We start from the raw sequence: 22,313 nt of genomic DNA, 5'->3' as shown, positions 1-22,313 counted from the left end.
ATTTTAGCCAGTGCCTTAAATTTAATTCATTTAAAAGGCAGCTATTGAATGGAAATAAAGGCTGATTGTCCTCAATGTCCTGTAACAAATCAGAGGTTACTTAGGACTTCAGGTTACCATTCATGACACTGCGCACCGTGATCCCAGGAGCAGCAGACATTAGAACTCTGATCTTCCTTCTGCTAAAGCACAGGCCTTGACCACTTGAGCTAAAGGTAGGGCTGAACTGGGGTGCTGTGCAACCTGCCATTAGCTATCTTCAACCCCCCTCCTCCAAGCCTTCTCACCCAGCCACCCACTTCATATTTTGCTGATAAGATTAGTTTTTCCCCAGTAGAAGGTTACAGTGCAACAGTTCCACCAGGGAGTTTTCCCATTTTACAAAAAAATCCCACAAACAAACTACAAAGCTTGGTGTAAATAATGATATTCACAATGCATCCAGGGTACTTGTGATGGTCTAGGAATATTCTCTCACTTACAGTATGGATGCCACAAAAAGCTATGCTGCTCTCTCTTACGTATAACACTCATGAGATGACCCATTACAGGCCTTGGGAGTTTTGTCATGCATTTCAGTAGGAGAATGGATGACATTGAAGGTCTCAGGAATTTTGTCATGCATTTCAGTAGGCTGCAGTGTAGGGACAGCGGGTGGGACAAATGTTGCTTTATGTAATCTTTTCTGCTGCCTGTGTTTTCAGGATGTTGAATGTTCTTGCCCGGCCCTTGCCAATCATCAGCAAGAGAAGTCTCAGAACTGCTCTAAGTAATGTTCTGGTAGCAACAGTGGCTTAGTGTGATGGACAGAGTAATGCCGACAGACCCCAGTTGTCGGCGGGCAGGATCGAACCTGGGATCTCTGGAGCTTACTGCATGAGCCTCTGCTGCATGAGCTAAAAGCCACCTGCATATTAGCTAAGGCCGTAGAGCAGACTCAATCTCTCTCTCTCACTTTCTAAGTGGTCTTGGTGACACAAGATGGGACAGAACACCACACCTGGAAGATGTGTGGGTTACATACTTCCCCTAGCTGAGGAAGCACATCCCGAGCTTCAGAGACTTCCCAGTTGAAATCCCCGACGAGACCCCACTTGTAACGCTGACAGACCTCAGTCGTCGGCAGGCAGGATCAAATCTGGGGCCTCTGGAACTAAGTGCATGAGCCAACTGGCTCTTAGTTAAGGCTGTAGAGCAGATTCATTAATCTCTCTCTAAGTGGTCTCAGTGCCACTAGCTGGGACAGAACACCACGCCCAGGAGATGTGTGGGTTACAATGGGACTTAGGAAGGTCTGGTTTCAAGTCCCAGGTTGGTCACAGACACCCTCTTTAAGCAAGTAGCTCAGCTCCCTTTTGGTTTTATGAAAACAAAACAAACAATAAACAATTTCCCTCTTCACAGACATGCTGTGAGGGTAAAATACATGAGTGATAGTGATGCACTCAGATACTATGATGATGAGCGCTGTATTCACACCTAGATAGGGTTTGTCAACCAGCCCAGGATAGATCGGCTGCAGCTTACTTGGCTAAGCCTCCCTAATGTATACCTCTTTTTGTGCGAACTAGGAGGAGACCAGGATAGAGCTGTGTTGGCAGCTCTCTGCTGTTCAGGGAAGGTCCCTTGATAGGAGTAAACCTCAGGGGCAGTTTCTATCCCTTTTGGATCCCTTTACACCTCTGGAGGACATAAGGGGCTGAGGTGGAACAAAAAATTGGGCACAATATTTGGAGTATCATTAAGAGCTCAAATCTACATTCCCTCTGAATGTGGTACTTCCACTGAATTCCATAAAAGTTCAGGGCACTGAGGGCTGGCAGGCCAAAGCCCTCTGTCCTTACAGATTTAGGGTACAGAGATGCACATTTCCAAAATGTTGCATGGAGTCAAAATATGAAACCATGTGACTCATGGTTGGTATAATTAGTTCTTCTCCTTTTCAGATGGTGCTCTTGAAATGCTGTTTTTTCTCTGTAGGTGGCAATTATTATCATCATTCCTCTGAGAACTGTTCACCTTTAAACAGTCTTCATTATACTCCTGCTCAAGAATAATCCCCTTTATCGTTACTGATACATTGGTGATAAGCAAACTGTTTAGCAGTTACAATTTCATAGGCGCTTTCCTAGGTTGCAGAACACTGGGTTTCTCAGATGCCATGCGTTCAGTCAGACACAGTTTGGAAGTGTCTCAGTGCTTTTAAACCTGACTTGTTAATGTTTCTACATTAAGTCTAAATATTGTATTTTACTGTGTGAATTCTTGTGGGTTTTTAATGTCTTCCCATTTTTCCATGCTGCTGTGAGCCCTTAAATCTCTATATTACAGAATTAGAAAATACACGCTGCACAATTAGATATGGGATGAACTTACTCATTTAAATAAAACTGCAGAGTCCACTTATCATGTACACATTTAACCTCTTAGGCCTGGTCTACACTATGAGGTTAGGTCGAATTTAGCCGCGTTAGGTCGATTTAAAAATGACTGTGTCCACACAACCAACCCTGTTCCGTCGACCTAAAGGGCTCTTAAAATTGACTTCTGTACTCCTCCCCAATGAGGGGAGTAGTGCTAAAATCAACCTTGCTGGGTTGAATTTGGGGTAGTTCAGATGCAAATTGATGGTATTGGCCTCAGGAGCTATCCCAGAGTGCTCCATTGTGACCACTCTGGACAGCACTTTGAACTCCGATGCACTAGCCAGGTACACAGGAAAAACCCCGGGAACTTTTGAATTTCATTTCCTGTTTTGTCAGTGTGGCGAACTCAGCAGCGCAGGTGACCATGCAGTCCCCCCAGAATCATAGAGCATAGAATGTTTCTACGCTCCCCCATCATCTCTGTCCCTGAGGTTATTGCAGATTAGAAGGCGAAAAAAATGCACTTGCAATGACATGTTTTCTGAGCTCATACAGTCCTCCCACACTGATAGGGCACAGCTTAATGCATGGAGGTATTCAGTGGTAGAGGCCAGGAAAGAATTAAGTGAGCACAAAGAGCGGAGGCAGGATGCGATGCTGAGGCTAATGAGGGAGCAAACGGACATGATGAAGCATCTGTTGGAGCTGCAGGAAAGCCAACAAGAGCACAGACCTCACTGCATCCACTGTATAACTGCCTCCCCTCCTCCCCATGTTCTGTAGCCTCCTCACCCAGACGCCCGAGAAAGCGGAGTGGATGGCTCTGGGCACCCAGCCACTCCACTCCAGAGGATGGCCGAAGCAACAGAAGGCAGTTGTTCAAACAGTTTGATTTTTAGTGTGGCTACAATAAGCAATGTGGCCTTGTCCTTCCCTCCTCCCCCACCCCACCTGGGCTACCTTGTCCGTTATCTCATATTTTTTTTAATTAATAAAGAAAGAATGCATGGTTTCAAAACAATAGTTACTTTATTCTGAAGGGGGGAGGGTGGTTGGCTTACAGGGAATTAAAATCAACAAACAGGGTGGGTTTGCATCAAGCAGAAAAACACACAACTGTCACACCGAAGCCTGGTCAGTCATGAAACTGATTTTCAAAGCCTCTCTGATGCGCAGCGCACCTTGCTGCGCTCTTCTGATCGCCCTGATGTCTGGCTGCTCAAAATCAGGCGCCAGGTGATTTTCCTCAACCTTCCATCCTGTGATAAACATCTCCTCCTTACTTTCACAGATATTATGGAGCACACAGCAAGCAGCAATAACAATGGGAATATTGGTTGCGCTGAGGTCTGACCTAGTTAGCAAACAGCGCCAGCGAGCTTTTAAACATCCAAAGGCACATGCTATCACCATTCTGCACTTGCTCAGCCTATAGTTGAACTGCTCCTTACTACTGTCCAGGCTTCATGAGAGCCTGGGAGCAAGGGGTAGGCTGGGGTAGGTGCGACAACGCGGTGCTGCCAGCTGGGAGAGCAGCCTTAGGCAGAAGCCTCCAGCTCACATGATATTCCAGGCAGGACTGAATCTCCATGAGATGAAACTTAAAGAAGAGAATGACCTGGAGTCTCTGGCTCCCATTCGGTGCTCTAAGAGGAGAATAGCCATGTCTGTCCAGGCACCCCGATCGACCTCACTGAGGTCTGCCAGGAGCACCCAGGAGACTTACGATGGCTATTAGTCCTATTGCACCATCTGCAGTGAAGGCAAGGAGCTGCTGCTGTGTAGCAATGCAGTACCGTGTCTGCCAGTAGCACCCAGGAGACATACAGTGACGGTGAGCTGAGTGGGCTCCATGCTTGCAGTGGTATGGCGTCTGCACGGTAACCCAGGAAAAAAGGTGCTAAACGACCATCTGCCATTACTTTCATGGAGGGAGGGGAGCCTGATGACATGTACTCAAAACCACCCGCGACAATGTTTTTGTCCCATCAGGCATTGGGAGCTTAACCCAGAATTCCAATGGGCAACGGAGACTGCAGGAACTGTGGGATAGCTACCCACAGTGCACAGCTCTGTAAGTCGATGCTAGCCAGGGTAGTGAGGACGCACTCTGCCGACTTAATGCGCTTAGTGTGGACATACGCAATCAACTGGATAAAATTGGTTTCTAAAAATCGACTTTTATAAAATCGACCTAATTTCATAGTGTAGACATACCCTTAGGTAACAAAACATAAAGAAAAGGAGAAAAATAAGCAGATGTTAACAACACTAATGGAGACTCAAACTTTTGTTTTTTACTATAGACTTGTATTCTATAGTATCTCACACACTAGGTACTAGAGTATATCATACCAAAATTCAAATGGATAAGTCTTGTTTGACCGTAAATATGCACAGAATCGCACAAGTGACTCACAAAAGAACTTAAAAATGGGGAGACAGTCAGTTTCTAAGCACCTCATCATAGCACCTCTTGAAATCTCCAAAAATCGAATTGTCTTTGAAAACAAGAAGTGTAAAGCTACAGCCCTTTCAGTAAATTTGTTTCCAGATGAAGATTTTTTTTGCTTCCAGATTAATTAAGACCTTTAACAGAAAATTATTAATTACATCATCACATCTATATAATAGAGTTCACTGTAGTAATGTAGGAGTCAATGGTATTCAAACGACATCTTTTGATGAAGTAATCGGGCTGCTTCTGGGGCCTGTTTCAGCTGCTATGGGCGTGCTTCAAATGCAAATTACTGCCAAATGCATTCTTTCTAAATTCCAGCCAATTAAAATACATTTAAAGTGCAGCTGGTGGAAAGCAAAAGACCTACAATTGTGCAAGAAACTTTAGGGCACTGAGATAAAATCCCCAAGTTTGGCTAACAAGATTATTAAATTATGCATTTTTGTAGAAGTGGAGAAACCAAACAAAGAGCTCTCCTAAGCTCCAGTTAGAAGCAAAGATGACACTTTTAGCACTACCTTAAAAGAGACAAAGCAGGGAGTGTGTTTGTTAGGGTGTCAGTTTTCTACTCGTGGCTCTTTAAACCATGTAAGTTTGGCAGCTTGCCCTATGTGGTGCTGCATACAAATATTGACAGAACACAGTGGTATTTGTTAAACCCGTTCTTGAGAAGCGAGTGATTAAAACTCTGAAGGAAGATCTGAGAACCTCAGACATTTTTTGTCCTCAATAACGTTATAACATTTACAGAATGAAAGAGAAAATACTGAGTTTGGTAAATTGAAAACATTGACCTTCCATTTCTGCTTTGCCTTGTAGGTAAGGACAGATTTTTGTTTGTTTTAAATCTTATTATAAAAAAAAAGCTTACATTTAGCACACTGAAAGGTGCTGTTAGCACTTTTAATTTAATCCTGTGATTTGGGAGGAAGCTGTGAGACAGTATGTGTAAACAGAAGATGTTACCCAGTAACTACGTACCATCAGCATTCATGTTACCTTTTTCTCGGTACTGTTCCAGTGTCTTATAGGTGCTTGAATCTTTACAGACATCTTTATATACATTTATAGTTTAATGTCTGGTACTTTCCTGACAAGTTCCCAGCTGCATTCTCTCTAGTTGTATTAATAGGGGGATTTCAGAATTTGCTGCATGTACCGTACTTTTGAAAAGTTATTCTCTCTGCTATCTAACTGATCGTTGTTATTCTAGTTTTCAAATGCAAACCAAGGACTTCTAAAAATATGTCACCTGCTCTTTCTTTTAACTTTAATGAGTTGTTTTATCTGAGAATATCGTCTTCATCTTTTCTGGTATTTTAAAAGAAACAGCTGAAGTTGCATTAATGAAAAGTGTATATTACACAATTTAAGATGTGTAAATCATAATACATCATATCTGATTTCATTTATTACATTCTGATGTATTGTAAATATGAATGTCTTCAAGTCCCTGCAGACAGTATTGGTTTATACCCATCATTTCATCTCAGCACTTTAAATCATCTGAAATTCCAGATTGATGATTCCTATTTCAACACATTATGGTCAGTACTCTTTGGCTTCACTGTTGCTAACTATGAGCAAAGAATCTTGCTCATTTCATGGTACAGAATCATATTTCAGCAATAGGGATTCGTTAAATGTGCCTTGTTAATTGTTAATGTGCAAGTAGAGCTGAGCATATGCCAAGCTGAGACTTTAAGAAAAGCTTCATGTGCCTACTGACAAAATAAATGCTGGTTAGTCTATGGAATAATAGTTTAAATGTATTTTGCAACAAAACTTCAATGTATGAGTTCAGCTATCACATGAAAATAAGTCTGGTGAAGTAAAAATCAAGTACATTCAAGAAATACACATTCAAATTCCCTACATTAAGGGCCTTGATTTTTCAAGCTTTACTCATGAAACTAGTCCCATTGAAGTGGATGGAACTATTTATTTGGCAAGGTACAACACATCATTAATAACTACTACAGAATTGGGGTTCAAAGCATGTGTGTAAATAATATTTATTATGGGCTATAGTGCGATGCAGAAATATATACTTTTAAAAAAACCCACAAGGCCCCACATCCTGCAAAGACTAGTGCACATGTTTAACTTTAGGCAAGTCGTTGCGGGATTGAGTGAAAGTCTTTTTGAAGATAAAATGCAATTGAAAAGCCTTGAGAAAGATGGAAGGGTCGGTGGGGGAATGGGTCAGCAGCTCATTTTTTAAAACAAAAACAAAAACCCACCTCTGGGAGCACCAACATACCCAGATCTCTAATACCACAGCAAAAGCCACTACATGCTGCCATCTTCCATATTTACCCACCTTCCTAGAGTCCACTGAGATGCTAAATATGATTATGGTTATTGTTAAAGGACAAATTGAAAAAGCAACTTTTTAGGGGGGTTATGAAGGATAGTTAGGAAAGATGCTGAGAAGCTAGTACATGGATACCTGAAAAATGGGTTAATTCCTCTGACACTTGGATTGTCATTATTCTCTTTACTAGGAGTCTCAGAAAAGACTTGTTTCAAACTGAGAATTTGTCCCAAAAAAAGAGGCTTGATCCAGTTAGCATAAACCAAGAACTGAATTTAGCCCTTTCTATACAAATGTTTTTCTTGTCCTGGACTTTTCTGTAAACTTCCCTTACACACATGAACTGATTGGTGTCTCTGGCTTTGATTCTGTATACTATATTTTTTCCTTCAAGGGGAAAACAGAAAGAGTTGGTTAGACAGTGTAGAGACAAACAGGTAAGAGAGATCTATTGCTACTTCTACATTCCCTGCTCTACCTTCATATTATACTAGCCATTGGCCATGGTATTAGTATCAGAGATCAGAGCCCCATTGTACTATGTACTGTACAATACAAAGTGCAAGCCAGTCCCTGCTCTGAAGAGCTTACAGTCTAAACTCATTCTGAACTCAAGAGTGCATGTTGTAATTTTGAGGGGGACACAGTGTAACTTCGTGCATAACTAAGGCGCTGAATCCCTGCTTTACATGCAAAACACAGCTCATCCTTAACTATGGAGTCATGACTGGCACCATCTTAATACACAAGACAGACACAGAGCAGAAGGAGAAGCAGAGGCATGGAGAGGTACAGAGAAGCAGAAGTTGGTAGATGCTAGTGTTGATCCTGCACCTCAGACTTGGTCCGACTCCAATAGGAATTTGGACTGTGGAATCAGATCTTATGTTTATAATAGCAAGCAGATGTGATCTTACTCCTTTCTGGAGCTTATCCACTACTTCTTCATGTCTTTGACAGACCAAACATGAAAGCCCTCATGTGCGAACATATCCTCCTTTCCTTTATCAAAAGACTAGAGCTATGAAAAAATGGTCACGTTGCAGCAGGACAGATGCACTGCTTTTCATAATTATGAAAAGGAAAACATTATTCAGAATCAAGAGATATTATTTTATTTTATCATCTGTTTAGTATTTCAGTGCTGACAATATTCTTGGTATTGTACAGCACCCAGATAAACAGACCCTGCACCAAAGATCTTATGTAAAACAATGCACTATGGGTGTCATATCCCCTTCTAATGGCTGGTCCATGTTAGAGGATAAGGGTGAAAACATGACCCGTCTGAAATCAATGGCAAAACACCCATTAACTTTGGTGAGGGAGGATTTCACCTTAACTGCTAGTAGTTAACGGAGTTGCTTCTTTAGCTCTAGTGATTGAGGCCTATGCTTTTAGTGTTGAATGTGCTAGGTTCAAAACCCTGCAGATGACTCATGCTGAAGGTCCATACACTTATAGGCTCAAAGCCAGAAACAAATAAACTGAGATGAAATGGGAGACCCAGAAGATGATATTAACTTGGAATACATTTTGGGATTTTTTTAATGGACTTTTGTTTACTTTCTTTAGTGCTTAGGATTCTGTTTTATAACCAGGAAAGAGGATGGTGTTGAGAGCAGAAAAGCTATTGTTAGAGTAAAATTTCCCACCATAAGTGGCCAGGTTTTTTTTCTAAAGTAAAGGTGTGAAAATCTGTGGTGTTTGCTGAAAGATGGCAAAATTCTACTTTGTAACAAAGGCTTACTCCATGAGAATTCGATACTTCTGGAAACTCAGAATTGAAACAAAGTGCAACTGCTGAATTGTACATTCTAGAGTGATAGATCGCTAGAAAAACTTTTGGATGTGATTTCACTTACAGCACCGCCAGGGTACAGCATTTCATAAAGATATGTTATGTGCATAGATCGCCTTAGTTATGCACCAGTACTAACCTATAATCAACACATTGATGTATCCAACATTTTTCTTGTAAACTGAGCATTTTAGTTTTGAGTACCTCTTAGTGCCCTGACAATCCTGCTCTCTACTGAATTTTTGGTAGCTGCTTCAGATCCTCCCATATTTTTCAAATTGTTCTGTTAGGACACTGTGGCTAAGGTTGTGGTAGAAGTTATAAAGGCAAGGCAATCACCATTTCAAATTCAGGGAACCAATGAGCACCTGGCCTCCTATGGAAATACAAACAATTTGAAATGCAGTTTTACTCCAGAAAATGGCTATATGAAATGTCGCCTCCTTTGTCTAGGCCCATCCCCGTGTGGTATTGAGTCCAAAATTCTGACTCTAATAACACGTATATTATCGCTAAGGAGCCAATATAACTATGTGAGATAAAACTATGTTCCTGTTCACACATAATCAATTACATTTCACACAGCCTAGGTGTGAATGGCAGCATCATTTGACCTATAGAACCTTTACTACTGGTAGTTCTGAGGAATAAGGAAAGAACCTGGCTTGCTTTTCATATCCAGGGTGGTTTTTCCAGAAGTCTGGAAAAATATATTTTTGCTTTTAAATGGAGCAAATTGTGTATGGAATCACAGTGAGATACAAAGGGTTTGTCTACACTAGAAAATCTTGTGATTTAAACAATACAGGTGTACAGAAATTTCAATATTTTCTGGTAGCAGTAACAAACACTGATGTATGAGAGGGCATATCAATTAAAGGAATGTGAAAGGCTTTGGCAATCAGTGCACATTACTGTGGTTTGCTAAACGATACTCATGCTTTAATGAAATTACTGTTTTTACTCTGTGCGCCCTGCCCACACTGCCATAGTTATTTTCCTACCCAAAGCCAAAAAGTTTTTCTTTTCTCTGTGGTGGGAACCACAAAACAGGGATACAGAATCTTTTTAAAATGACTACTTCCGCGGAAACCCACATGAATGTTGGGTTTGTCACTTTATCCCAAGTGAATCCACACTCGATCTTGCAACTGGCCACATTACTGTGAGCTTTGTTTCCCTCAGGCTTTAGCCCCGTGCCCCAGCAGGCACTGCCAGACAGGGCATGTTGTGTGTGTCTTGCTCAGAGGGTCAGTAAGTTTGGCCACCCCTGATCTAAGTGATGTCTGTAGCTGCATTGCCCCAGAAGGAGCCCCAGCAAAGAACTGCTACCCCCTGCCCCATGTTCTCAATGGGGAAGTAATCTGCTACTGGCCCTTACCAGATTATTTTCTCTCCATCCTCTCACCCATGCTGGCCCAGCTATGCTAGCCAGTTTGTTAAGGAGGAAGAGGCAAAGATCCACCTGTTTCTTGCTCATTACCTTCCCACTTTCATGGGAGGGGATACCAGCTGTGCCCCCCAGCTTTCCCCCCACATATCAGTAGCTGAGATATGGGAACACAATACAGGGAAATGTGTGTACATCTTTTGCCCTTGTAAGGCTGTGTAAGGCCAGGCCACAAGTTGACCCATTGCAAATAGCAATACTTGGTTGTTGGAAAAAGGAACAAAATGTGTTGTCAACATTGTGTGCTCTTCCAATAACGATGCTCTTAACCTGTGTGACCACTTTATGTCATGGCAAAGTATAAGGAGCAGCAGCTGTTAACTTTGAGCTGCATCTGCATTTGGAGCTGAGGGTGCGATTCCCAGCTGGAGTAGCTGTGCTTGAGCTAGCGTGCTAAAATAGTAGTGGCAGCCATAGCAGCGTGGGTAGCGGCAAGTGGCAGCAAAGGCTAATTGCTCTGAGGACATGGCCTACAGGGGCTGGGCAGGCGGTCAGGCCACGCCACTGCTTGCCATTGCCTGTGCTACTGTGGCTGGGCTACTATTTCTGTAGCCTTTCAGCTCAAAGAGAGCTAATGTTCTGTCTGCTCAAGCAGGGAATCACATCGCCAGCTCCAAGTATAGATGTAGCCTTGGTTTATACAGACTAGCTTTTAAGAATCAGAGGGGTCGCCATGTTAGTCTGGATCTGTAAAAGCGGCAAAGAATCCCGTGGCACCTTATCGAGTAACAGACGTATTGGAGCATAGGCTTTCGCGGGTGAATACCCACTTCGTCGGATGGATGTAGCGGAAATGTCCAGAGGCAGGTATAAATATGCAAGCAAGAATCAGGCTAGGGATAACGAGGTTAGTTCAATCAGGGGGGATGAGGCCCTCTTCTAACAGTTGAGATGTGAACACCAAGGGAGGAGAAACTGCTTTTGTAGTTGGCTAGCCATTCACAGTCTGTGTTTAATCCTGAGCTGATGGTGTCAAATTTTCAAATGAACTGAAGCTCAGCATTCAGAGTAGCAGCCATGTTAGTCTGTATCCGCAAAAAGAAAAGGAGGACTTGTGGCACCGTAGAGACTAACAAATTTATTTGAGCATCAGCTTTCGTGAGCTACAGCTCACTTCATTGGATGCATGCAGTGGAAAATCCAGGAGGGGGATTTTATATACACAGAGAACATGAAATAGTGGGTGTTACCATACACACTGTAACGAAAGTGATCAGGTAAGGTGAGCTATTACCAGCAGGAGTAAAACTATTTCCCCATGTTTATTTTTCCCCCCTACCGTTCCTCACATGTTCTTGTCAACTGCTGGAAATGGCTCACCTTGATTATCACTACAAAAGGTTTTTTGTTTGTTTGTTTGTTTGTTTGTTTTTCTCTCCTGCTGGTAATAGCTCAACTTACCTGATCACTCTGGTTACAGTGTGTATGGTAACACTCATTGTTTCATGTTCTCTGTGTATATAAAATCCCCCTACTGTATTTTCCACTGTATGCATCCGATGAAGTGAGCTGTAGCTCACGAAAGCTTATGCTTAAATAAATTTGTTAGTCTCTAAGGTGCCACAAGTCCTCCTTTTCTTGAAGCTCAGCAGTTTCTCTTTGAAGTCTGGTCCTGAAGTTTTTTTGCTGCAGGATGGCTACCTTTAAATCTGCTATTGTGTGTCCAGGGAGGTTGAAGTGTTCTCCTACAGGTTTTTGTATATTGCCATTCCTAATATCTGATTTGGGTCCATTTATCCTTTTACATAGGGGCTGTCCAGTTTGGCCGATGTACATAGCAGCGGGGCATTGCTGGCACATGATGGCGTATATTACATTGGTGGATGTGCAGGTGAATGAACTGGTGATGGTGTGGCTGATCTGGTTAGGTCCTGTGATGGTGTTGCTGGTGTAGATATGTGGGTAGAGTTGACATCGAGGTTTGTTACATGGATTGGTTCCTGAGTTAGAGTTACCTAACTATGGTGCACTATGGTGCGGTGTGTGGTTGTTGGTGAGAATATGCTTCAGGTTGGCGGGTTGTCTGTGCGCGAGGACTGGCCTGCTTCCCAAGGCCTGTGAAAGTGTGGGATCGTTGTCTTTTAAAAAGAGTTACTCACGTGTTAGTGCTATGGTGAAATGCACCAGCACTGTTTAGTCTCTTCTGTATTCTGCTAATTTTATCATTTGTATATAGAAAACAATGTACAATGGCTTTTAAATAAGGGCTGGGTTCTGGTTTTGAATGTGTATCTATAGCACAGGTATTTTTAAGCCCAAAGCATGGGATTTCCTGGTTTAAAAAAGCTTGTAGCAATATTGTTTTGTGTTGTAATCATACCTGATCTCACAAGCTAAATTGCGGTGGTTATGGTCTGTAACGGGAGGTTCCAAGGATTACCTAGGATGCTAAGAGTAATGGTGTTTGCGATTCAGGGCAAGACACTTTTCCCTCCAACTCAGTGTGGTATATGGGGGCATGTATATACAGCTATATATAAAGTATGTGTTTTAAAGTGCTTTGTGATCCTCTGGCAAGAAATGTGCAATGCAGACATAAGGTATCACAATTAATAGTAACAACTGAGTGGATATTTTATTAGCTGTAGCTCTGAACCATAGAACAATAAGAGAGCAGAAAGTGGCAAATCGCCCTGCACCCTACTTGGCCGCTGAGGAAAGCACGAACAAGAGCCATATGTGAGTAATTTTGACACTAAGTGTCTGTAAATGGGTTCTTTGTTTATTAAAAGGAGACAGAGGGGAAAAATCTGTAGGCTAGATCTGACATGTCATGGCTTTGTGTAACACAAGGACTGTGCAGGGGTCTCATGTACTAGAAAAGGATCTTGGTAGAAGTACCCACCATTACAGGTCTCCACTAGAAGTTCTCCAAGAACACATCAAACTGAGGGGCTATAATTTCCTTCCAGCCTCATTCTTCAAGATAACCATTTCCATCTGCCTACAAGAAATTGTTAATGAGAGGCAACCCTTTCCTCTGCCTCGTGAGAGTTTTACATATTTGTACCCAGACTGAAGAAACAGTTTCTTTATTGGTAAAACTGGGGCCTACTGAGAGTGATGCTGGCCCTACCCTTCAGCAGTAGAATAGTCTGTTGAACATGACTTTCCACTTGTGATTGTTCAAAACAGCTTCCTTATGCACCCATTTAAAAAAAATCACATAGAACAAATGTGAGCCTCCCACAATATTTGCCATTTTTATGCTTTTAATTTAGTGCTCACCTTACTCACTTTGAGTAGTGCTTTCGTCTTCAAATAGACTCACTAGGGCAGATCCTCGGGTGGTGTAAATTGTCATCACTCTATTAAAATCAATTATTGAACTTCAGTGAACTATGATAATTTTCATAATCTGAGGATCTGCCCCTCTGGTTTTAATGAGAAATAGGGTACTACTCAGTTAATATTAGGGTGTCTGACTCAAGCCACAGAGATTGTTGTTCCTTTTTTTGGGCAGGCAGGGGAAGAGGGGGTGGGGATTATGGTAGCACCAAGATCAGGGCCCCATTCAGTAGGTCCTGTACAGACACATAGGATCCATTCTGATATTCTTCCTCAATTAGTACCTCAATCCTCAAATAGTCCTGTTCATTCCAATAGCACCACTATACCTGGTGGAAGGGAATTGCAATCTGACCCATAGTTATAGATAGTCCCTGTCCCAAAGAACTTACAGTTGAAATAGACAAAATGGGCAAAGGGTCCTCAGAAAAGGAGCATTTTTGCAATTAACAGATGGTGAACGGAAATGCAGACAAGTAATTTGCCCAAGGTGTCACAGGGAAGCAGTGGCAGAGCCAGATACCAAACCCAGATCTTCTGAGCTCTAGTCTAGTGTCTTAGTAACCACAGAACAGTCCTTCCCCTGGTTGTGAAGGCTCTTAACTAATCTTTTCCATCAAGGTGACAGATGTTGTCCTGGATCTTTTTAAAAAGATGAGCATGATCTTGTCTTTTGAGAGTTGGGCAGATTTTTTTTTTCTTTTAGATAAGATTCATGGAAATTGCTCTGTAAAGACCTTTGCTTTCCAAAATAAGAATTTCAAGAAGGGAATGCTGGTTGCATGCTGGGTATAGTTGTATGCCTCTGATTAAACCAGTCAAGCTAAAAGTAGTGGACAATGAAGTTTAAATAACCAGGATCGTTAATGTGCTCTGTCAAGCACTTCTTTAAAGAAAAAAATGTTCATTCAGTCTGGCATTTGCCACAGTGCAAACAGCCTATATAACTTATTTTGCGCCATGGAATTCCTATTTACGCCCCCTGGTAAGTGATTAAGTAATTTGGGGTTAATTTCACCTTTGAGAAGAGATTTATGCTTTCAATTTTGGAGGGAAATGATCACAACTTTCAGGACCAGGGGTGTGTTATTCCCATTGACTTCAGTGTGGCCAGGATTTCACCGCAGATGCAAAACTAATGCCAATCTGAGTGGATACTTACTGAAGAAACAGAATACCCCATAGCACTTGGCTGAAGATCACTCTGTCAACAAAACGAGTTTTGAGAACCAAACTCTGTGAGATCTATTGCTGAGAACACATGGTTGTTGGACTCTCCCTGCACTACTAGCACCTAATATCTTTTTGCAAAGCAAAGGTGCTAAGATACTATGGTGATGAGGTCATATAATTACCTGCGTAGATCAATAGACAGTGCCATTTTGGTATCCTTTATTATGAAGAAACGTGTATAAAGCCCAAACTCTTCTGTAAATATCGTAGAGTTGTATAAACACAGAACCTACTGTGTACTGCTACCGGTATAGAAAAATTGACAAAAAAACTATTAATATTATTAGAACTGAATATTTGGATAAGGTTTAAAAGTAAGGGCTAGGTCCTCAGCTGGTGTAACTTGCCATCACTCCTCGAAGTGCATATGGAGCAGTGCTGATTTTTCTTAACATTCTTTATTATAAAAAGGAAAGAAATGAGCCACTCTTCTGGATTAGATGTATAATAATATGTGACTTTTTAAAGCAAGTCTTTTCATTGAAAAATACTGGAGGAATCTTATGTGATAATGTTTCTGACTCATTTTAAAATGTAATTTCTTTTAGCTTGGTATTCCTGTCAGAGAATTATGTACGGCACATAGGACCGTCTGAGCTGTAAAATATAATGCTTTTGAAGCAATTATTTGTTTGGAATGATACAGCAGTCTTGCAGGATTGGGTCCTTACCTATACAAGTAGTCCCAGTGAAGTCAATGGATCTACCCACATAAGGAAGGGCTTTCAGGAGTGGGCCCAAATCATAGCTTTTCGGATCCATGTCACTATATGGTATCTTACTGACAATGTGACATCAGTTTGTATTAGCTCACCAGCTTCATAATCTGGTTGTGTTCCTGTTCCCCCTGAAGTTAATGGCAAAACTTCCTGGAACCCCGCTTTTGATTCACATAGATTAATTAAGAAAATGCTGTATTGACAAACCACTGTACACAAAAATCCAGATTGTGGCATGAGGTTTTATCTGCATAAATTCCATTGATATTAGTAAGAGCTGAATATAAATTCTTGTTACTGAGTGAAGAGTGTTTTTCTAAATATTTGGCATTGCTTCAGTGTCCCATTGAGGTATATTCCCCAGAACTTCTACCAGTGCAGTCCAAAGCTGACCTTATTTAATAACATGGAAGATGAGAACCAATGGAGTCTCCTACAGGATCCAACTTAGAATATTCCATCTTTGTCCAAGCATATTGGCTTTTTGGATCAGGGATTCTATACCCTTTGTGTGCCGCAAGCCACTTCATTAGACAGATTCTCATAGATGATTCTCATCCTCCAATGCCCCAGTACTTGTTACTTAAAAAAGACAGTTCTGTTTGCCACCAAGAAGGGATCTTTGGACCATTGTTGGACTACAATCTGAGAACTGCTGAGACAGAATATTACATATTTTGACTTGTTTCCAGAAGCTGCTTTATGTGCAGGCTTCAAGTCCTTTGCAAATGCTAACAACAAAGTTGTTAAGTTGATAGTTTGCGTACTCCTGCTTTAGAGAGACAACAGTTCAATAATTATTCAGAAAAAATATCTGAGATTTTTGAGACGCTCTTTCATATATATTTTTAAATATAGCTACCAGTTATACAACTTGCCAGACAATAAACAACGGGAAAGTTTGTCTCCATAACCAAACTAATCAGAGTGGAAAAAGATGGAATTCTTTCAACAAAATAAATTCTGTTCTTCTCAGATGTCACGAAAATTGATGTCACTTCTAATTCTTCTGCAAAAATTGCTACAGTTTGCAGCCAGTCAATGCAGTCCTTTTCTCCCTGACCAATCTATAAAAAGACATTGTATACAAACTTCTATTTTCTGTGCCAGAAATGCATTCCTGGAATATAATGGTGGCCTTTTTGTTTTGTTTTTTGTTTAGAAATGTGGATAATACTTTCTCCATGAACTTTGATAACATTTATTTACTACTATAAACAACTAAACTGAGTTCTTTTGGCAACCCAAAGTGGAATCCCCCAGCAGTAAACTTCTCATTATTTATTCTGTAAATATTATGCTGAAAATAGTCTTGCCTGACAGCTTTACATGAGTAGCATAAAGCTTCATATCTATGAATTCTAAGGGCTCTGTCTATAAAGTGAGGGAGGCTTTTAATGGACTGAACAAGAAGAACCCTTCCTAGGTTCAGATGGCAATCCAACCTTTACAAGTACGTATTATTCAGACTGACATGATTGCAGTGGTTCGTTCCATAAGTTCTTCTTTGTTGATGAGATCAGCTTTACTGCTGTGGTGTCCAGGAAGAGTCTGCTTCCATGGAGCTTACATCCAAGATTCTGGAAATCCCTTTCAGATACAGGAAGTAAAAAGCCATAACTCACTGAGATGACTCTGAATGAACAGTGGTGCACACTATGAGTGTTAAGCTTACCTGATAAAATAAAAAGATTAGAAAAGTTGGCATGTGAGTGACAGCTCTGAGTCAGATGGACTCTACTCTTGCACAGCCATTCAACCTTCCGGCCAAACACATTCATTTTTGGTTTGTGTGTGTCTGCTCTGCTAATTGCCATTGATAGACCTATTTGCAGTCAGCTGTGCCAGCCCTTGTTTGTTTAACCCAATGACAGGCTTGGTGAGTAATGCTCTATTCTCTCGTCTTCAACCATACCTACAACGCAATGCATCTCCTAAGCTGGCCATCTCTCTCTCTCAAGAAAAAGTGCATGGATGTGTCTTGCTCAGCTGGATATTTTTTTCTTTCCTTTTTTTGATTTATTTTGTTCCCCTGGTGTCTTGCCTTTGCTCCATGGCTGCAGAGTGTACTCTTCTGGTTACTGACAGCAAGTCACGAATGCTGAAGGTGATCAATGCAGTTCAAGCTGCGTGGTTTATTTTTAATGATCTTCTCTACCATATAATGGTGAGGTATATCATTGTGTTAAAATCAGTGTGGGGGCTGGAGGAGGAAGAGAAAGACAAGACAATGCTCAGTTGCTCTGAAAATCAAACCACTTCTGCTTAGTTGCCTAAGTATGGATTTAGTAGCCTGACTTCTTTTTTCTTCTTTTTTTTTTGGCAGCAGTGCTGTGCACATACAACTCCCGTTGAAGCCAATGGCAGAGTGGGAGTGGTCAGCACCTCTGAATCTGGCCACTCAGCTCAACTTTACGTACCCAGCTTTGGCAATCTTGGCCTTCGATATTAGAGAAGGACAGCAGAAATAGTCTATGTAGATACAGTATGGTTGATGGTAATGTGTATGTAGAAATGGAAATGACCACATCTGAAGTGGAAGAAAAACATAAAGGGCTTAATGTGCTCAGATCAGGGGAATCAGATCACTTCCACCCCAGAATACTGAAAGACCTGGCCCACGAGACTTCCAGTCTGGAAGCAAGGATTTTTAATAAATCTATTTATTCGGGGGTAGTACCATATGAATGGAGAATAGTTAATGCCGTACCTATATTTAAGAAAGGGGGAAATTATAGACCCATTAGTCTGATCTCACTAGTATGCAAGGTTTTAGAACAAACTGTGAAGGAAAGAACAATTAAATTCAGAGACGTAAATGGTAAAGGGGGATGCAATGAAACGTTGATTTACAAAAGGTAGAACGTGCCAGACTGATTTCCTTCTTTGAGAACAGACTTTTTTAGACAAGAGAAATGCAGTAGATGTAATATTCTTGGACTTCAGTAAAATCTTTGACATAGTGCCAAATGGGAAATTATTAGGTAAATTAGGAAAGATGGGGATCAATACAAGCATTGTACAGTGGATAAGGAATTGGCTAAAGGGGCGAAGGCAGCAGGTTGTGCTGATAGGTGAATTATCAGAATGGAGGGAGGTTATTAGTGAAGTTCCTTGAGAATCAGTCCTAGGCCCAGTCGTAGTGACAGAAGAGGAGAGAGACCTGGGTGTGGGTCAATCACTATGAACCACCAACGTGATGTGACTGTGAAGAAGGCAAATGTGAACCTAAGCTGTTTTAGGTGAGGTATTTCCAGTAGGGATAGAGGTGTATTAATGCTATTGTACAAGGCACTGGTAAAACCTTATTTGGAGTACGGTGTACAATTCTGGTCATCTTTGTTCAGGAAAGATTAATTTAAACTGGAACAGGTGCAGAGAAGAGCTATTAGGATGATGAGCGGAAAAGAGGGACTATCTTACAGGACAAGACTAGAAGAGCTTGGCTTCCTTAGTCTAGCAAAAAGGAAGCGGAGAGGGGATATGATTGCTCTCTATAAATATATCCGGGGTTAAATACCTGGGAGAGTGAAGAGTGATTTAACCTACAGGACAATGTTGGCACAAGAACAAATGGATCTCAACTGGCCATGAACCAATTCAGGCTGGACAGTAGAAGAAGGTTTCTAACAACCGGAAGGGTGACGCTCTGGAACAGCCTCCCAATAGGAGTCATAGGGGGGCAAATAACTTACTTGGTTTTAAGAGAGCTGGACAAATATTATGAGTGCAAGTGTATGACAGGATTGTTTGTGATGCTAGGCGGTGGGCCGCAACAGCCCTGGGGCTCATTTCAGGTTTATGTCCTAAGTGCATGCTTCAAGGTTTCAGCTGGCCACTGGCAGGGGTCAGGGTGGGATTTTCTGCCTCTGAAGCACCAGGAGATGGCCATGGCTGGAGATGATACATTGTGGGGGTGGGCCAGTGCTCTTTGGTGGCACCAGGCATTCTCTCTCTCAGGTGCTTGGCTGGCTGGTTCTTGCTCACATGCTCAGGGTCTAATTGATCGCCAGGGGTCAGGAAGGAATTTTCCCCCAGGCCAGATTGGCAGTGACCTTGGTGGGTGGGGGGGACTGACGAGACCTGCCTTCCCGTGCAGCATTTCAGTGCGAGTCACTTACCAGGATCGTCTGGGTATATCTCACTTAATTATTTCACAGTCACTGAGGGGGGCCTCAAGCACTGGTGCATCTTGATTCCTTCTAGTCACTGTCTGTGGCACATAATAGTCTAATCTCTGGTGGGCTGTAATACTTTGTTTTCATTTTGATTGTTGGGTTTAGTGTGTGGATGTGGGTGTGTTTGTGGGGGGGTTATTGGCCTGTGCTATACAGGAGGTCAGACTAAGCGCAAGTCTACACAGGGCTGTCCCTAGCTATTCTGGGGCCCTCCGCAGCCCCTCCATGGGGGGGTATGGGGGGCAGGCCTCTGCAGGGCGGGGAGGGGCTGGCCCCAGGCCTCCGTTGGGGGGGGGCTGGCTTGGGGGGCACGGGGGAACCATCCCCCAGCACTCACCAGCGGCACAGCTGAGGTCGGGTCACTGCACTTCCCGCTGCCGGTGAGTGCAGGCCCGGCCCTGCTGCAGTCCTCAGGGGCAGGAAGAGGCGGGGCTAGGGCAGAGCAGGGCGGGGGCTTTGGGGAAGGGGTGGAGTGGGGGCAGGGGCTTTGGGGAAGGGGTGGAGTGGGGGCAGGGCTGGGGCGGAACAGGGGTGGGAAGAGGCGGGGTGGAGGCGGAGCAGGGGCCCTGGGGAAAAGGCAGGAGCTGGAGCAGCACGCAGCAGTGCAGGTGCCCCAAATTTCCTGGTGCCCTGTGCAGCTGTGTACTTTGCGTATGGGTAGGGATGGCCCTGAGTCTACACTTAAAATACTGCATCAGCGCTGCTGCAGCACTTTAATGAAGACACTCTATGCCGACAGGACAGACTCTCCCATTGGTGTAGTTAATCCAGCTCCCCGAGAGGTGGTAGCTATGTCGGCAGGAAAAGTGCTGTCTACACAGGAGGTTAGGTCGGTATAACTAAGTTGCTCAGGGATCTGCATTTTTCACACCTCTGAGGGACGTAGTTAAACCACTATAGGTCTGTATTGTAGACCAGACCTAAATGATCCAGTGGTTCCTTTTGGCCTTAAAGTTTATGACATTAAGTGATCACCAAGCACCGAGATCACAGAGAGTTGCACATATTAAGGTGATGATTTTAAAAGGTATTGTATATTTGCCAAGGGCACCCAGTGTAAGAGCAGGGGAAGAAGTTAAGAGTAAAGAAAAAAAATTTAAAAGCCTCTTTTACTGATAAGAATCATGTGAGGCTTCAAGTATGATTAAAATATTGATTCAAGGATCTCAAGACTTGGAACTTCATTGCCATCCTACAACTGCTGTGTAATTAAAGTTCAAATAGACAAGAGTAAACCAGATTTCTGAGTTAGTTTAATTCTTATTTTTCCAAATGCCTCATACAATCTTTAGCTAGAAGTACCATGAGTATTATCACCTATCGCTTATACTTACAGCACTTTTGGCTAGAAGCATGTCTGATTTTGATATGATCAGAGGATGAAAGCATTATTTCAAGTGTTTTGAATGAAATTCTTTGTTTATCATAAAAAGAAAAGGAGTACTTGTGGCACCTTAGAGACTAACCAATTTATTTGAGTATAAGCTTTCGTGAGCTACAGCTCACTTCATCGGATGCATACTGTGGAAAATACAGAAGATGTTTGTTTTTATACACACAAATCATGAAAAAATGGGTGTTTATCACTACAAAAGGTTTTCTCTCCCCCCACCCCACTCTCCTGCTGGTAATAGCTTATGTAAAGTGATCACTCTCCTTACAATGTGTATGATAATCAAGGTGGGCCATTTCCAGCACAAATCCAGGTTTTCATAAGCTATTACCAGCAGGAGAGTGGGGTGGGAGGAGAGAAAACCTTTTGTAGTGATAAACACCCATTTTTTCATGATTTGTGTGTATAAAAACAAACATCTTTTGTATTTTCCACAGTATGCATCCGATGAAGTGAGCTGTAGCTCACGAAAGCTTATGCTCAAATAAGTTGGTTAGTCTCTAAGGTGCCACAAGTACTCCTTTTCTTTTTGCGAATACAGACTAACACGGCTGTTACTCTGAAACCTGTCTTTGTTTATCATCAAATGCAATTTGTAGCTGTTTTTGCTTTTGCTTTATGAGTTAGTTCCGTAGCTCTGTAATATGGTCCCCCAAAGAACTTGCCTGTTCTCTTTTAGGCTCAAAGTTTGATTTAATTGAATTGAAGTTTTCCATTTACTTCAGCAGAACATGTGGTCCTTAGGGTCTGATCCAAAGTCCATTGAAATCAATGGGAGTCTTTCCACTGACATCAGTAAGGCCCTTGAAGCAAAATTCTCTCCCTCTGCCCTGAAAGTACATTACATTGGGCTGGGATTTTCAAACATACCTAAGGGAGTAAAATGTCCAGATCCCAATGAATTCCCATTCAGTACATAACCCCTTTAGAATCTAGTGGAAGCAAAACAGAGGGTAGGTAATTCCAGTAAATGTCAGAATGTCAGCTTGAGCCCTTGCTAGAAGTAGATGATGTTCAATAATACTCCTATGAACATCTAATTCTTCTCACTTTAGCACTCTCAGACTACTAGGAAATCAGTAAGGAAGGTTATTGTCCACAGAAGAA

General features: G+C 42.1%; 1 protein-coding gene across 3 annotated transcripts in view; it reads left to right on the top strand.

Moving 5' to 3' along the window:
- The first annotated feature begins 5,505 nt into the window (after window positions 1–5,505).
- Window positions 5,506–22,313, top strand: part of NCKAP5 (NCK associated protein 5) — a 587,437-nt gene continuing 570,629 nt past the window's right edge. The window contains exon 1 of one of the 3 annotated variants that reach the window (XM_074967242.1): window positions 5,506–5,646. The gene's annotated coding sequence lies outside the window, so the exon portion shown is untranslated. The remainder of the gene's footprint in view (window positions 5,647–22,313) is intronic. The other 2 variants (XM_074967246.1, XM_074967244.1) reach the window with 2 other exon arrangements.

This window comes from Natator depressus, chromosome 11 (genome assembly GCF_965152275.1).
Source record: "Natator depressus isolate rNatDep1 chromosome 11, rNatDep2.hap1, whole genome shotgun sequence".
Taxonomy (NCBI): Eukaryota; Metazoa; Chordata; order Testudines; family Cheloniidae; genus Natator; species Natator depressus.
The sequence above is the reverse complement of the archived record's forward strand: the minus strand, read 5'-3'. Positions and strand labels throughout refer to the sequence as shown.